Below are 10,762 nucleotides of genomic sequence, written 5' to 3'. Positions count from 1 at the left end.
GCTGCTTTTCGTTTTGGTGTCCAGGCTCATGGTGAAATTCTCTCGGGTGTCTCTGCGGCTAGAGTACAGGAGCGCCAGGAACCGCGGCTGGCCCCCCCGGGGCTGGCGGTACCAATGCACGCTGGACGCGGTGCCCGTGTAGGAGCAGTTGAGCTGGGTGGGTTCTCCTTCATGGGCAGCGGCCTGGGGCTGGTCCTGGGTCACCGTGTATTGGCCCAACGCACCTGGGGGGGGGAGGAGGTTGGTTTTAGTCCAGTTTCCTTGTTCAGCAGTGACAGGAAAATACATGCACCTCTGTGCAGACAAAGGAGAAAACAAGCAAACGAAAATCCTCCCTTTCCTCTTGCTGTCTGTCTGTCCGTCCACTCTTCCCTCTGCGCTGCCTGCCTGTCCATCTCCCCATCCTTCCCTCTGTGCTGTCTGTCTATCTGTCCATTCTTCCCTCTGCTCTGTCCCTCTGTCCTTCCATCCACCTTCTCTCTGCGCTGTCCGTCTGTCCATCCATCCACCTGCCCTCTGCGCTGTCTGCCTGTCCATCCAACTACTGTCTCTCCATCTGTCTGTCTCTCACTCTGCACCATGTGTCCATCCTCCCCTCTGCTCTGTCCGTCTGTCTACTCCCAGGCGCCCATCCCCGTGGTATCGGAGCGCCTTTCTTTCAGAAAAGCCATTCCCCAACAACCTGGAAATCCCAACCCGGGGCGCCCTGCTCAGAGCGGAGACTCGAATACCTGGAGCCAGCACCAGCAGCAAAGCGGCCAGGCTCATTGTCAGGGACTCAGCTGCAGAGTGAAGTGGCTGCAGCTGAACCTGGATGAGGTGACGCTGTGACACCGCTCAGCCTCCAGGGGTGGCCTTCAGGCTGGAAGGAACTCGGTACATTTACCCTGTACAAGTGGGTGGGGGAGGGAAGGGTTTTCCTCCTGAGTGCACTGGGCCTGATCCTCCACTGGTGCAGATTAATTGGGTTCCATCAGAGTCATTGGGCCGGTTCCCCACCCGGAGCAAACTGGCCATAGTTCCACTGGAGACCACGGGCAGAGCCATAGCTGATGTAAATCAGTGGAGCCGCATTTAAATCCGGGGCAGCTGGTCCGGTCTCTACCAGTTAAGGCTCTGTCACTATAATTCATGGGTTTCCCTCTCTGTTGTGCTCTCCGGAGTTAAGCAATATTTATGTAGCGGGCGCACACCGACGTCAAGGAAGCAAAGAGATGGTTATAAGCCACTGGCCGAAGAGGGTAACAAGGCGAAGCGCCAGCCTGTCTCACTATCAGGAACAGAAAATTGTATCAGGAATTTTTTTTAAAAAGATGAGGGGAAGCGAATGAAAACAGGATTTCAGTGCAACGCGGATTGAGGCAGCTGAAGGGGGTTGGAGTGGAAGAGCCGCTAGGGGGCAGCAGGGGGTAAGGGATATGGGGACGCGGCCTGGTTTTACCCTCAGGTGTATCCCGCCCGAGAATGGCTTGGCCCATCCGTTGGCCCTGGTGTCCCATCTCCAGAACAGGCTGGTGCCGCACTGTGATTATTCCAGCAATCACCTACGGGCCTCCCTAGGCAGAGTGACAGGTGCTTTAAAAACAAACAGCCACAAAGGCTCCCTGCTCCTAAGGGATTACCTGCGCAGCAAGGAAAGGCAGACAAGGGGATGGGAGGGAAACATGCACAGAGAGTAGAAAGGACTTGCCCAAGTTCATATAGCAGCTCAGTGGCAGAGACGGGTAGTCACCCTTAGACTGTAGGTTCTTTAGGGAAGAGACTGGACTGGCGGGCTTTACTTCTACACCCTCTAGGGCAGGGGTAGGGTTTAGGGTTATCGTGAGGGTGAACTGTCAGATTGTACCATTCACATTTTAGTTACAGTCTTGGGTAAGGATTAATCATGAGGTTAGGTTTACGGTTCAATGGGAAATGAGTGTCTAGTTTCCTTAGGCCTCTTTGAAATCCCATCCCAGTTCGCTAGGAGAAACATCCAAATGCTGAGAATAAAACACGTCTCCATAGTATCTTCTATCTATACCGACCAAGTTTCAAACTCCCAGCTATTGCCGCTGCCTCAGACAAATATAAAATTCGCTTCTCTAAGGGCAGCTACAACTGTGGAAAATTTATTAGAAACCGACCAAGAAGAAGAGGGGGGTGTTTGGGGCAACTCACCGCATATCCAGGAAACACAGTGGGTTCAGGTCAGCCTCCAGCTGAGATATTGGTGTTCTTAAGGGGAGAGGGATCGGCTTGTGGACAAGGGTCTGTTGTAGGATTCAGAGACCAGCTCTACCACAGACTGTGTGTGACGATGTGTAATCCTCTATGTCTCAGTTTCCCTAGCTGTAAAATAGGGAGGGTTTTTTCTAACTCATGTAGGGACTCTTGAGATTTCTTGACGCACCCAGGTGTCAGCGGGATGGGGCATGAATATGTTTGCCGGCAATAATGTCTGGGATTATCACAACAAATATAATAGAATGAGGCACCCAACTCCATTAACCTCATTTGAAATGCCCCGCCAGAACTCCTGAAAGAATTATTTTAAATCTTTTTCGTCTTTCCTCTGCTGCCTTTGCCGACAGCCTGAGTGAAACCGAAGATACTGAGCGTGGAAGAAGAACAGGAGTACTTGTGGCACCTTAGAGACTAACAAATTTATTTGAGCATAAACTTTCGTGGGCTACAGCTCACTTCATCGGATGCATAGAATGTAACGTACAGCAAGAAGATATTTATACATACAGAGAACATGAAAAGGTGGAAGTAGCCAGACCAACTGTAAGAGGCCAATCAAGTGAGATGAGCTATCATCAGCAGGAGGGGCGGGAGGGGGAACGTTTGAAGTGAGAATCAAGATGGCCCATAGATTATCACTTCAAAAGTTTTTTTTTTCTCCTGCTGATGATAGTTCATCTCAACAAGTACTCCTGTTCTTTTTGCAGATACAGACTAACACGGCTTGTACTCTGAAACAGAGCGTGGAAGGGTTTCCAACGAGAACCTGTGTTTATATTTTCAACCAGCAGATGGCAGTGCTTTGCCATGATTTTACCACGTACCACATGATTTTAGAATTCACGGTTCTCACGTACATTCTTGGGTAAAGAATTAAATAGTTTAGAAACAAATCGACCCACAATGCAAATGTCTCTACAACGGGAGTATTGATGTGACCCCTGGACAGTTGGTTACTCACTGCAGCTGGACCCCACCACCAGGGCCGGCTCTGGCTTTTGCCCCAAGCAACAAAAAAAAACCTGCGGCGCGGCTGGAACGCGGGTGCAGGGGACCAGCTGGGGGCGGGGGGGAGGGAGCAGGCGGGAGAGAGAGAGAAGGGGGCGGCCAGGGCTACACCAGGGGCACTGCCACGTGGCCCCTCCCGCTGCGCCGCCTCCTGCCGCCTGCCGCCTGCCGCGGGGGCTCCGCTCCCGTCGGGGGGGAGGGAAGGAAGAGGACTGCCCTGCAGGGCGCTCTGGTTCTCCGCGCTGCTTCCCCCTACAGGGCGGCAGGAGCGGAACAAGAACCAAAAAAAGGGGGGGGGGCGGGGGGGGGCTCCGACTGGGGAAGGTTAATCAGAAACCAGCCCAGTGGAAGAGGGAGGAGTTGGCGGGCTACTAACAGACACAGGAAAGAAGCTGTGTTCAGGTTAGTCTCCAACTGAAGTCGCAGGGTGGTTCAGGGAAGAAGAAGGATTTGTGAGTCAGTTAGTCTGAGGACACCTGGCTTCAGTTCCCAACTCTCCCACCGACTCCTTGTTTGCTCTGGGACAAGCTAGTTAATGTCTCTGTGCCTCAGTTTCCCTACATGTAAAATGGAGATTGTAATATTTTCCACCTCCCAGGCGGATTATGAAGATATAATCTTGCGGTGCTCAGTAGTTACTGGGAAGGGGTCATATAACGACATCGATTTTTTTTTTCAGTTTAGTGAAATCTGAGATTTTTCCAAGGAGCAAGGGGGGCTAGACATCTAACTCCCTTAGTCTCCTCTGAATGCTTCGGACACCATTATTGAAATAATTTCCCTTTGTTTGGCCTGTTCTTCTACAGGCATTGTTGTCCCCCTAGCTAGACATAAAAAGGAAGAGAACGTACAAGGAGTCCAATAACAATAAGTTTTCATACTCTACAGCACATGCAGCTGTGTTCACAGTCCTTTTCACCATATCCCTGGAAGGCATGGTTTTAATCCTGTGCATTCCTGAAAAGAAATGCCTATGATGTGCCGAACATCAGCTGCAGCAGGGCTGGGAGGGGTTTTTGTACGGCTCCCCGATGTGGCTCTGTCACTGTGCTCTCTGCAGGGCGCAGTAATACCAGGCTCTGTCCGCCGGCTCCAGGGCTGTGATCTTCAGAACTGTGGCGCTGTCATCAGCCTGGGAAGAAAACCTCGTCTTGGCAAAATCTGCGCTATGGCTGCGCCCGCTGTAGGACTTTGCGCCTCTAAAGAGAATGTACTGCGGGGCTTGGTTCGGATACTGACGGTACCAGTAGAGATAGACATAGCTATCGCTGGAAGTGTAAGAACAGCTGAGTGTCACAGATTCGTCAACTGATCCAGACACTTCGGATTCCTTGGACTGAACCGAGTCTCCCAGCGCAGCACCTGCAACAAGACCAACACATTCAAGGGCAACATTTCACCTCTAGTTGAGATATGGAAATGATTCCACCTGCATTGCAGTTTCAGGGAATTTCAAAGAAGTCTAAGGGATTTAGGCGCCAAAGTCCATACGCATTAATGTCAGGAGAAGGGTTGGGGTTAAGGCGGGGGTGTGAATAAGGGATTAGGGTTATGGTGAGGGTCAGGTTGTAGCATTCGCGTTTTGGTTACAGTCAAGAGTAAGGGTGAATTATAGGGTTAGGTTTATAGTGCAATGGGATTTGAGTGTCTAGTTCCCTTGGGCTTATTTGAAATCCCAGTCCAGTTACCTAGGAGATTGAATATCCAAATGCTGAGAATACAACACGTCCCCATAGTATCGTCTCTAGTGACCGAATTTCAAACGCTCGGATACTGCTACTGCCTTAGAGGTGTATAAATGTCACGTCTCTAAGGGCAGCTACAACTGTGGAAACTTCATTAGAAACCAGCGCAGAGGAAGAGGGAGGAGTTCGGGGAACTCACCGCAGACGCAGGGGTTTGAAGTCAGCCTGCAGCTGACATATCAGTGTTGTTAAGGGGATGGGGATGAGATTGTGGACAAGGGTCTGCTCTGGGACGCAGAGACCTGCTGTGCCACAGACTGCGTGTGACGATGGGAAATCCTCCATGCCTCAGTTTCCCTAGATGTATAAAAGAGAGGGGTTTCTTCTAACTCATAAAGGGAGTGTTGACATTTCATGACACACTCAGGTATCATTGGGACGTGGCATGAACATGTTTACCAGCAATGATGTCAAGAAAAATGTAATGGGATGAGGTGCCCAACTCTGTTACCCTCCTATGAAATGCCCAGCCAGAACTCTTGAAGTAATTGTTTTAAATTATTTTCGTCTTTCCTCTGCTGCCTTTGCCGACAGCCTGAGTTAAAGCGAAAATCTATAGCGCATGGAAGGGTTTCCAATGACAACCTGTGCTTATATTTCCCGGCAGCTGATGGCCATGCTTTGTCACGTTTCACTTCTCGGCTCTCAACATATATTCTTGGGGAAAGTGTCTTGCAATTAAATAGTTTCCAAACAAATCGACCCACAATGCAAATGTCTGTGAAACAGGAGTATTGATGTGACCCCTGGACAGTTGGTTACTAAGTGCAGCTGGACCCCATCACTCACAAATGGGTATTTCTAACTATTTCCCCATATTTTAATTTGAATATTTTACCCCCATTTCACCAAACGGACAGTAGACTGTTAAAGTACAGAGAATTTTAACTGTCTATTGTCCGTTTGTCAATGAAATTTTCAATTCACATTTTATCTCAATTTCTATTTCAAACATTAGAAACCAGCGGAGAGGAAGATGGAGGAGTTCCAGGAAACGCGGTGGGTTCAGGTCAAATCTACCCCAGATGCAAATGTCTCTACAACAGGAGCATTGATGTGACTCTGGGGGAGTTGGTAAATGCAGCTTTACCCCACCACTCAAAACCGGGTATTTCTAACTATTTCCCCAGTGTTTTAACTCGCGTATTTTATCCCCATTTCACCATAAATGAGCAATTTAACAGTATATTGTCCATTTGTAAAGGGCTGTTTTCATTCGCATTTAATCTCAATCTCTATTTTCAACAATAGGTCACACGTCTACTCACCTTTAACCCTTGTTTTACTACAAATGATTTTCCCCCACATTACACCGATACAGGTCATCTCCTAAGCTAAGTAAAACGGTATTAATAGTTTCCTAATTAAAGATCAGGCCCATTAATTTATCCAAGGGCGATGTTTAAATTAGCTCTTTAAATAAACATGTAACTGTTATGGGGAGATGTATCTTTAAGAAGCGTCAGTATCCATCTGTTTCAAGGCGCTGCTGCCCGTTTTAATGTCTTTAACATCCCCTGCAGCAGAGCTCGGAGGGTTTTTGTACAGATCTGCTATGTGGCTCTGACGTGCCGGCTGCAGGGCGCAGTAATACACCGCTGTGTCCGCCAGCTCCAGGGCTGTGATGTTCAGAACTGTGGAGCTGTCATCAGCCGGGGAAGAAATCCTCTCCTCGGCGAAACCTGCGGTATCTCTGGTCCTAATCCCCTTTGCTCCTCTCAGGAAGATGTTCTGCGGAGCTCGGTTCGGATACTGACGGTACCAGTAGAGATAGACACCAGCAGTGTACCTGGTTTCATAAGAACAGCCGAGGGTCACGGTGTCTCCTTCTGACCTAGACACCTCGGGTTCATTGGACTGGACCGAGTCACTCAGCACCGCACCTGCAACAAGACACTCACGTTCAATGACCGTCAGGTGCATTGGCAGGTCTAGGCTGGGAATTTTAAAAGAGTCCCAGGGGTTTATCAGCCTAATTTCGAACCAATTAAGGTTAGCGCAATAATTAAGGTTAAGGATAGTAGTGGCGTTCGGATCTGGGTCAGGGTTAAGATCAGAGTTCGGGTTCTGGGTAAGATGAGAGTCGGGAGCCGAATTCCTTGACGCTTCTTCCAAAAACCCAGAGCCCGGTTACCTAGTTGGCTAAAGACCCAAAGACTGAGAATGAAACGCGTCCCCATGGTGCCTCAGACAGCGACAACCGGACAAGCTGAGAGGTCGCTGCGAAGAAGGCAACTTCTCGCAGGGACTGGGAGAGGTTAATGCGAGAGCAGCCTAGCAGAAGAGGGAGGGGTTCGGGAAATGCATATCAGACACAGGAAAGGGGCTGGGTTCAGATTAGTCGGCAGCTGAAGCTCAGGTGAGAACTCGTGGGAGAAATTCCTTCCTCGGCACTTCCGGGAAGGTCGAATTCTGACTTTCTGTCGTTTTTTTATTATTGATTTTCCTTTTTATTGTCCTTTTTGTTGCTACTTGGTGAGAACTGAATTAAAGACATTGTGGGAAGACTTAAATTCTGTGTTCTGTGTGCTGGTTTTGTGGATGTGGATTTTGTGTATGTCTGCATGCTTTTGTGTGTTGTGCCTTTGTGTATCTACCCCATTGGCCCCATGCTGGTTTACTCCAGCTAGGGGAATCCAGTCCCAATGGGAGAACAGCTGATTGATACCTGCGGTGGACCTGGCCCAGTTGACTCCATCTGCCCCACAGTGACTCGCCTCAACTGAGGAGCAGACCCACTGTGGGTAAACTGACATTAATCTGGGGTAACACAACGGTGAAAGAGGCCCAGAAGGCTTCAAAGGTGTCAGGTCGTGTGGTTTATACTAGCCCCATCATCTGGTTTAACCATCTGTCTGTTGCCTGGGGATTCTACTCTGCAGTTGTGTTTCTCATGGCGAGAAAGCCCAGCGGGTGGGTTTTTGTACAGGGCTCCCTATTAAACGCCTCACGGTGTCTTCCCGCAGAGCACAGAAATACAGCGCCGAGTCCGTCGGCTCTAGCTCTTTAATGGTTAAACTGAAGAATTTAAAGGATTTGCTGAATTGTGCAGAAAACCGTCTCCCGGCTCCATTCTTTTGAGCGTTACTCTCATCTGTTCGGAAGAGGAAATCCATTGTCCCTGATCGGTGCTGTCTGTACCAAAATAAGTAGAAATACTGGTATCCCGTGGAGAAAGTACACTCCAGGGTGACAGTCTGGCCCCCCAACTTTGCCAGCTGCCCTTGTGTTTGCGTAACACTGCCTTGTCCCTGGCTGAGACCTGCAGGGAAGGAAAGAGAAAAAGTTAATCCTAATTAAGCATGTAAAACTATTATACACCTGCAGCCAGTCTCGCGTGAGGAGAAGAGAGGCCTTTTAGGACTCACGGCCTCCCAGAAATGAAAAGGTTCTTCATGTGCATCTTGTACAAAGAGACTAACTCAGACCTAGAATAGAGGATTGGTTTGCCCCGCTTCTAGTAAGGCAGCAGTGAAGTTGGGAATAGAACCCAGGAGTCCTGAATCCTAATCGTCAAGTTCTAACCACGAGACTTCGATCCCCACTCAGAGCTGGGTATAGGACCCCAGAGTCCTGATTCTCAGTCTAACTGCTTTCAACCACTAGACTCTCCTCCTCTCCCAGAAGTGGGACTAGAAACGAGAAGCTCAGACCCCTTCTTTTAACCCGTTAAACTCCTGCTCTCCTCCCTGGGCTATAAACAGAACCCAGGAATCCTGGCTTCCAGTTTCCCCCTGCTCAAACCCAATAGATAACAGAAGTTCTAACATTCGTTTCCCCTTTTAGCGGACACTTACTCAACGATAGAAATGCTGTTACTGTCCAAAGCAGGATTTCTGGAGCATTGGTTAAATACATTGTTTCCAGATCCTCAGGGGCTCAAGTCACCACAATGATGTGTGTAATACAGGGACCTGGACAGAATAGAATTTTATGGTGAAGTTTCTCTCACAGAATCAAACTAGAGAAATTAAATCTGTGGCAAGACCATTTCGTCCTCTCCTACAGACCCCAGTTGAAGGCTGTTTCCCTCACCAGGTAACACAGCTAATACCCTCCGGTAGCGTTTACCCTACCCGCTGTGGGTTTGGCTTGTTCCTGTCACGTGACACATTTCTGGCCTCCAGATCTCTTTAGCAGCTCAGTAGGAGCAACTCAGTTCTGTCTCATCTTCGGAGACGGGAGTTCAACAAGAATCACAATGTCGAGCGGGATTTTACTTTTTTAAAAAGCTAACACCACCCCGCCCCGCCCCAAAAAAGTAAGTGTACATGGATCCCATTTCCACAGATCTGGTCAGGATCCCCCTGCTGACACCCCAGAGAAATATTGTGTGAGGGGTTATTTCTCCAGAGTGAAGCAAAATTAAGCCCGTTGACTCACGACCTGGGGATCTGGGCCATTGACTCTAATGGAGCCACCTTGATTTACACCAGCTGATACTTTGCCCCGTTTACGCTACTGGAGCGAGGTCTGATTCTTATCTGCGGGGGGCTGGCCCCAAAAGTGCAGTGCAGAAGGTGGCAGCCTGCAAAGACCTTAAAAAATACTAGCCACTCCAGGCTTGTATTAAACTCCCAAGGGAGCTATTCATGGAAATTGCGATGTGACAGTTATTGACATCTGAGCTCATGAGGTTCTGGGTATTGTGGGAAAGTTGTGGGGACGGTTCCTGGAAAAGGGGAACATTTCCACACAGTTAGTGCCTATGCGGTTTCCGTCACACCTGCACCGTTTAGTTCAACCCCTTGCTTGTGGCTTGTTGTGTCTCTTTACATTGATTTCTATCTGCGCCAGTTTTGTCTCCGAGTCAAGAGGAAACTGATCACTGGATTTTGTAAAGGCCCCTCTATTAACCCACCCAGCATGGTAACGTAAGGCCCTCTCAGCGATAGCACAGAAATACATCGGCGAATCGCTCCGTTCTAACTCCGCCATTCTCAGACCCACGTATGTTTCGGGTTTCCTGAAGTCCAGTGAGAACTGGCTCCCAGCCCCGTTGTGCTCGCTTCCGGCAGACCTTCGTCTGGCCGTTGCTGTCCTGTTTGTACCAATATATGTCATAACCTGCATCTTCAGTCGAGAAAGTCCAGTCCAGTGTGACAGATTCACTTTGTACCCCGGTCAGCTGTCCTTGTCTTTGGGTGACACTGTTCTTCTCGGTATTTAACCCTGAAGGGGGAAAAAAAGTAGATGCAAATTCACTATAAAAATTAGCACAGTTGTGTCTGCTGTCAACTGAAGATCTCAAAGCGCCGCTCTGCAATATATAATTATTTCTCGCTCTATCGCTGTATTTTTTCTCATTCATTTTCAGAAAGCCTCAAGCGGAAATTTTCAAAGCCGCCCACGAGATGCAGATGTTTTAAAATCGATGGGATCTGGGTGTCCAAATCCGATAGGCAGCTCTGTAAAACCCAGACCTAATACAGAATGGCATTTTTTTAATATTAAACGGGATTCCCATAAATTGGTAATTTATAATATTTTAATCTGTATACATGGATATAACATTTTCCTCACTTTTCAGTACAACATTTGTCTGTTTGTCTGTTTTAACTCATCAAACCCCTATATGGCCTTTGGAAGCTGATTTAAACTGATTACTTTTATAGCCTAATAGCTTCCTTTAACGGGAATACAAATATTGTGAGTGGAGGGGGTGAAGTATTAGATGTGTCAAGATATCTTGACTTTCGTAAGTTTTTGGCTACTGTCCTGAAAGACCTTCTCGTTAACAAAGGAGACCAATAGAGCATAGATGGAGATACTATAAGTAAGTG

This window comes from Malaclemys terrapin, chromosome 12 (assembly GCF_027887155.1).
Source record: "Malaclemys terrapin pileata isolate rMalTer1 chromosome 12, rMalTer1.hap1, whole genome shotgun sequence".
Classification (NCBI taxonomy): domain Eukaryota; kingdom Metazoa; phylum Chordata; order Testudines; family Emydidae; genus Malaclemys; species Malaclemys terrapin.
Note: the sequence above shows the minus strand (reverse complement) of the source record.